This window comes from Taeniopygia guttata, chromosome 4, assembly GCF_048771995.1.
Source record: "Taeniopygia guttata chromosome 4, bTaeGut7.mat, whole genome shotgun sequence".
Taxonomy (NCBI): domain Eukaryota; kingdom Metazoa; phylum Chordata; class Aves; order Passeriformes; family Estrildidae; genus Taeniopygia; species Taeniopygia guttata.
In genome coordinates this window covers 69,821,287-69,827,975 of record NC_133028.1, presented here as the reverse complement: position 1 = coordinate 69,827,975, position 6,689 = coordinate 69,821,287, and positions in this window count along the sequence as shown.

The following is a 6,689-nucleotide window of genomic DNA, read 5'->3' as shown; positions in this document are numbered from 1 at the left end:
ATAACAAGCTCATAGCTCTTTTAGGAGCACAGCTTGTCACTGCCAGAGCCTCCCTCTAAGGCCTTGGGGTATCCTTTTCCCTTCATTCACAGTGAGTGCTTTCTGTGCCGAAATAATGCCACGTGGAAGTGTGCATGCTGGGTGTCTCTCTGACCAGTTTAATGTCCCATCTGTAGCAACAGCCAAAGTACCCCAAAATTCACCCAGCACAGTCTGCCTTTGCCAGGAGACAAAATTTAAAGTTAAAATGAGTTCCCATTTCCCAACAAAAGCATACCTGTGGATGCAAAGGAATTACTGGCCAGTGGGGAGACACGGTCCTTCCCAGTTGTATTGGAGGGCCTAACCCAGGGTGTTGGTGCTGACCTGGAGCTGGGAGCCATGGCAGTGTCTCCATGAGGACACGGAGGTCACGTAACATGACAAACTGTAATGGAGCCACGTGCCATATGGGAGAAGGTCAATAAACCACAAAATGTAAGTGATGGATTGTTTCTGAAAGATAAATACTTGTAGAGTTGGCTGGAGCCACTGTGAGCTAACAGGGGCATGCTGGGGCAGAGGAGGGGGTGGAATAGGGAAATCAAAAATTGACCACTTGAAGGGATGAGTGGGGGTTCAGAACAGGCATGCTGCTCAAGCAGAGATTCAGGCCTAGTGAAATGGCATGCCAGGGAGAAAAGCATGGGCCCGTTGTCCCAGTCAGCTCTCTCCTTGTGAGTGTTGTCTATATTTGCCTAATCTGTAAAATACCCACCTCTAGGTGTTGCCCTGTAATCTTTCCAGCTTTTGGATCACTGTGGAGGAATTGTAAAGGTGGGAGCAAACATGTTTTATGCAAGCAGCAATCCTTGAGGCATTGCAGTCTGGTTCTACCAATAAATTTAGCCTTCCTTGCACCTCATGGATTTAACTCCCTTTGCACATCCCTCAGCCAGCCCTGCCCATCCACAGTCACACAGGCTGTGACCCAGCTGTATAGAGAGAGATGGGCTGGCAGCAGTGCTCCTTTGGCACTTGCGTCATGATGAAGTGACTCAGGGAGGTCAGGAGCAGGTCTGCAGCATGTAGAGAACCTACTCTTCAGAGGAAACCGGTCACAGCAGATAGCAAGGGCTGGTTTTTCACTCATTTGATAATGCCACTGTAGAACTAAGAATGAACGTCATTCACATTCAGTCATTTGCAAATAATCGATCTAAAGTAAATCATCCAGTTGCTTTTCCTTCAGGTGTAGACAACTTCCAGCTCCTGGCTGGGTGGGGGATTTCCTGTCTGCGTTTGGTTTGTACCTTTTCCAAGGCCTGCGGTTTGCCAGCTGGTTCGTGCCTCCCATTAACACCTGCTGCATGTTCAACTCATTTCTGATTTTACCACCCGGGGAGTGAGCCCTGCCTTCTGCAACTGGCAGAATCTATCGTGGCAGCTGAGTCTGTGCCTTCCTCTGCCTGCTGTGAAGCCAGAGGGTTTGCTCAGTTTTGATTTGGCAAAAATTACCTTGAGAATATAGAAAGGGAAACCAAGTAGAAAGAAAAGGAGCAACATGGAAGCCTACAGCTTCCAAATTTTTTCTGTTCAGCTGCCAGCGGGCCATGCAGAGCCATGCATTCCTCTAGAGTTTTCTTTGCCCCTTGGTCTCTTGGGCTGACACCTTTTGAGAGAGAAGCCATCTGAAATGGGGATTTTCATCACTCTCTTTCTTTCCTGAGGAGTCTAGGACTTAGGGGGTTCTTTGGAGTCCTAGATAGGTGCAAGACATAGACAGGCACCCCTGGAAATCTGCCTGGAAAAGCACAGAGATGCAGGGAGAACCTGAGCATGGGGTCCTCTGGTGAGGCAGCTGCAGGGCTCCAGGCAGCTCACACACATTGCTGAGGGTCAGGCACAGCAGACACATGGAAGCATGTCTTTGCCAGCATCCTCCAAGGAAAGCAGTACTGCTTTCCACTGCTGGCAGAGGGGACTGCACATTACGAGGGGATTTGGGAAGCAGCTCCTGTCAGTTCTGTAATCTTCTCACAAGTGGACAGTTGTGCTACATCATCCATCCTGTTATCCTTGACACTTCATTTGGGACATTCTTCAGGGAAATACAGGCAAAAAAAAAATTATAAAAATCTGCAAGTAGCAGGTATTTGTAGACAGGTTAAACAGCGTGTACCTGAGAAGCACATATTTTGGCTAATGTCCTGTTGCATTCCCAAGCAGCAGGGAAGAAGGAATATGACAGCCACATTATCTGCTGAATCAGAGGTCTGCTCCTCTGATGAGGAGCACCACCAGGAACATTCAAACAAGAGTCAAAGGTTGAAGAAAATTTCTGCACAGCCACCCCATTGTAAAAGCTGTGTTGCGAGGGTAAAAGCAGAAATGCGGGGGCAATTTCTCCCTTGTTCTTTTCTGCTCTCTGCTGAGGTCAAAGCAGGAGATTTCTAGAGCAAAGGGCAGAGTGACTCAAGTGTACATGAAACTTTGCCGGGAAATTGTCTCAAGTCCCACAGTACTGACATCAGAGCACTTCACCCCAGCACCGGGCCCAGCTCTGGCCCTCACACGCTCTGTGTGCAGGGCAGGGGCACTCGACTCTCGGTGGCCAGGTCAGGGATTATAGGGATGATGCAACCAGCCTCAGGGTGCACCACCAGTACTCAGCTTTGGCTAAAGGGCACCTGACGGAGCTGCATTAAGTCCAGACACTGCTGTGGACTTGCAGAGCACACGATAAATGAGGGCAAGTGGCAGCCCCCGTGGCTGCCTGTTTCCCTCTCACAGGAAGGGCAAGGTCTTGCTGGGTGCTGCCAGCAAGAGCAGGGAGCAATGGGGTACCTGCAGCTGAGGGTGCTCAGGGCAGAAGCCTTGTATCACTTGCCCAACAATTGCCCCCATCGTTCCCAGTGAAGCACATAGCGTGTGAGATAACATCAGCTGCAGGCAGCTGATGACAAGGTGAGTGTAGGTGTCTAAGAGGTTTTAAAAAAAACAACAGAGAAAGTTTGTTCTCATCCAAGCGGATTTCCTGGAGTGATGAGTGAGTCTGGCATGTTTCCACTCTACCTTTGGCATATGCCTGCACATCTGGCAGGCTGACACAACCTCATTAATTTCTAGTGAGAAAGGAGCAGTTGCCCTTAAAAATACTGTGTTAGAGCCTGCTCTGTCCCTGCCTCTGCTGCAGCAGCCCCTGGTCTTGTGGGGCAACTCAGTGGGAGGGAGCAGGGAAGAACTTACATCCACGGAGAGCATCTTGCTGCTGCCACCTTGGCATGCCATACCTCCTGTCTTCACTTGCTGCTTTGGGCCAAGCTGGATCCACAAGCAGATCGAGTAAGTCAGAGCCTTGGTAACCCCTCATATTCCCTTACTCATTTGTGGCTGTGACAGGACACAAGCCCTTTGCCCTTTTGCTCATCACCAGGCATCCTAATGGCTCTTCTTTGCTTTAACCACCTTGGAAAATGTTTTTTCTTTGTTTTAAATAAACTTATGTCCTGACACTGAGCTAGCTGCTAGAACTATTTTAGGATGAGGACTACCAGGATTAGATAGCAGGAGAGTAAGTTGTATTATAGCTCTTTGCTGACAGCCCTGTTTAAAACCAAAAACAGCCATCTAGTTAGCTTGGAAACCATTCCACTCACATAACCTCTGCAGCCACAAGGCTTTCATTCCAGTTTGGTCCACCCGTGAGTAAGCCCTGACATCTGGTGGCCATACTCAAGCTTGGCAAGCTGGTAGCAAAACGTTCCCAGGATCAGTGTGGCAGGCCGTGATGGATACCAGGGGATAAAACAAGGGCTATATAATTACCTTGGCAGCTTTCTCCCTCCCAGCTGCACACATGTCCCCGAGCCACTGGGAGAAGAAGGCAGCCTGGGGCAAACCTGCTGGCCTGGTCTCAGTTTAGGAAATCTGGGGTCAGCATGATTGAGAAAGGCATAAGCACCAGCTCTGTCTTTGACCCAGCATGGCTCCAGTGCAGAGCCAAGAAGCCCAAGAACAAGCAGTGTTCCTGATGTGGATGCTGTACTTGCCTTCCTCAGTCTCATCAGACGGCTCCTTGGTATAAGACAGGGTGTTTAGAATTTCCTGCCTTGCCTATAGCCCTGCTGCACCTGACAAGCTGTCAGGGGAGCTCTGGGAGTCCCTCTTTGGTGATGAAACTCAGATGAAAGCCTTCCCACTCTGTGGAGTGTAGTCCTCTTGTGTTGTCTTAGATGCCCTCAAGCATCCTTTAGACTTTGGGAGCGCAGAGCCAGGCACATACCCGTGCTGCTCTGCTCATTTTCATGGGGACATTTCATGACATAGCCAGGGACTTGCATAAGAGCCAGGCTGTTCTGCCCGTGTCTAAATGGAGGTGCAGCAAGAGAGGAGTCAGAAATGGCTCATTGCTGCAGCTAGAGCTGAGCTGTGAGCTGTGTGCTCAGTGCCAGCCCTGGCTGCTGGCTCTGCCCTGTCTGTCACGTAGCCTGGCCATCCATCTCAGCACAGAGATAGGATCTGGCTGCAGGGGCTGCCCCTGCTGACACGGCTGGGGGTGCCACTGTGCTGTGCCTCAGGTCTCCCCAGTCAGCAGGGCTAATTCATTTTTCTTAGTGCTGAGCTCATCTGTCACTTGCTTTCCCAGGGTTGCTCTGAGGCCACTCTGTAACACTAACCCTGGAGCACGTTTTTTCTCAAGGACCTTCCCCTGTGTAGAGGCACCAGCCCGAAGAGCCACATCCCTTCTTGATTGGCATTACTGATTGCAGTATTTCCCTGCAGTCAGGAGGGCTTGGCTGCCCTGGGGTCTGGTACAACACGTGCTGCCTGCCAGCAGCGTTAATGACCCCTGACTGTCCCCTCCTTGCCCAGCAGTGACACTTTCAGCCTCAAGGCACAACACTGCACCAATGGTATTTTCAGCCTTGGCCTGACCTTCACATCAGCCTCAGCAGATGCCATTGCAAAGCCATTGCATCACCATTTGCTCCCAGTAGGATGTTCTTTATCAATAACAGTGTCATAAGGTTATTGGTTTCTTATAGAAGTGATAGGACATGATCACAAGCTTGTTCAGACCCAGTTCTTGTTTCTGAAATGTTAGTTCAAATAAATGTCACATTGTAGCAGCTGCTTCATGGAGAAAAGGAGCTGGATATGTACAGTAAAATCCAGAGCCTGCACAGTGGAGCTATAAAATGAGCGAAGAGCAGCTTAGAAGTACCACAACTACATGTCTAGTGACAGATTGACCACCTGCGGGCACAGAGAGGGCCTGTGGATTTTCAAAGGTTATTTTAGCTGGATCAGCATCCCAGGTGGGCATGGGGACTCGAGCTGTAGCAACCACTTCCCCACAGCCATTCCTGCAAAGGGACCCTTTGAGGCTGCCATGCGGGTGTGAGGTACAAATGAGCCAAGAGGCACAGCAGAGTCACACCATCAGGAACAGCTGAGAGGGGCAGTGAGCAAATTAGCAATCTATTGCAATTCTCTTTCCACACCAGAGTTTGGCTTTAGAAGCAAAGTGCAAACCTGGCCCCTCACAGGAGCTCTGCTCTTGTTCAATGGCAGTTTGTCCTGCTGCTGCTGTCCATCTGCACATAAATTCAGAAAGCTGGTGTAACCCACTTAGCATTCTTTTTAAAGGAGGTGCTGCTTGCTGAATACTTGGGCACTCATGAGGAACAGAAGGAAAGATCCCAATTCTCCTCCAGGTCTCTCAGGGGCTAAAGAAATGACAAAGCCCTCCCGTGTTCAGACCATGCAGCACACGACTGCTCCTGGAATCCCGTCATGGAAAGGGTGGACGGGAAGGGACCTGCAGTGCCTGGTCTGGACATGCTGTGTAAGGCCCCAGCTCTGCCCTTAGCACATCCTCATCAGAGGTACTTGCTCCTGCTCTTGTCTCCTGGTGCTCTCTGCAGCTCAGCACCTCCTTCTGTTTCTCTCTATGTGCATACATGCAACAGGAAAAGGAAAAATCTGTGATGGATTTCCTTTCTTGCTGGCAGCAGCTGCTTGCTTTGACAGAGCCCATGCAAGGGATCCAAATGCTGTGCAGAGTGAGGAAAAGCCCCCTGTGCTAATGATAGCCCAGTCACAACAGGACAAGAAAAGATTCCAAAGAACTAAGAATAAATCTGGTTTTCCTGACACAGCCAAGAATGCAGACAAGTGTATACCTCCATTTGACAGTAACACAGTTATCACCAGACATGCCTACTACCAGCAGGAAGACAGATCACTAGAATGGTGCAATGAAATAATCCACAAAACAGGTTTTCTAATCGGGAAAGGCACTTTGAACAGACTTTTTTACAACCTGTTTCAAACCAGTTTGTCTGTCTGCTGAACTCCCTACCCCCACCTCATTATCTCTTCCTTCCTTTCTTGCAATTTTAAACATTTTGAAGTTGCATCCAAAAGAAAGAATTCCCTAAGCATAACACTGCAGAGGATGGCAACAAAAAATACATTGCAGAGTGCCACCTTTTGGAAGGAGTCCAGGTCTGGCTGCCAGATTAACCAGTGCCCTTCAGGTAAGGCCAGAGCAGCACTCAAATGCCTTTTGCTTTCATAAACAGTATGTGGTGTATTACTACCTTAATCCACCAGGGTAAACTCATTGTAGATGCTCTTATGCCTATTAAAATATATGTTTTTAAGTTAGGACAGGAGAATTAAATGAGGATAAAGTAGACACA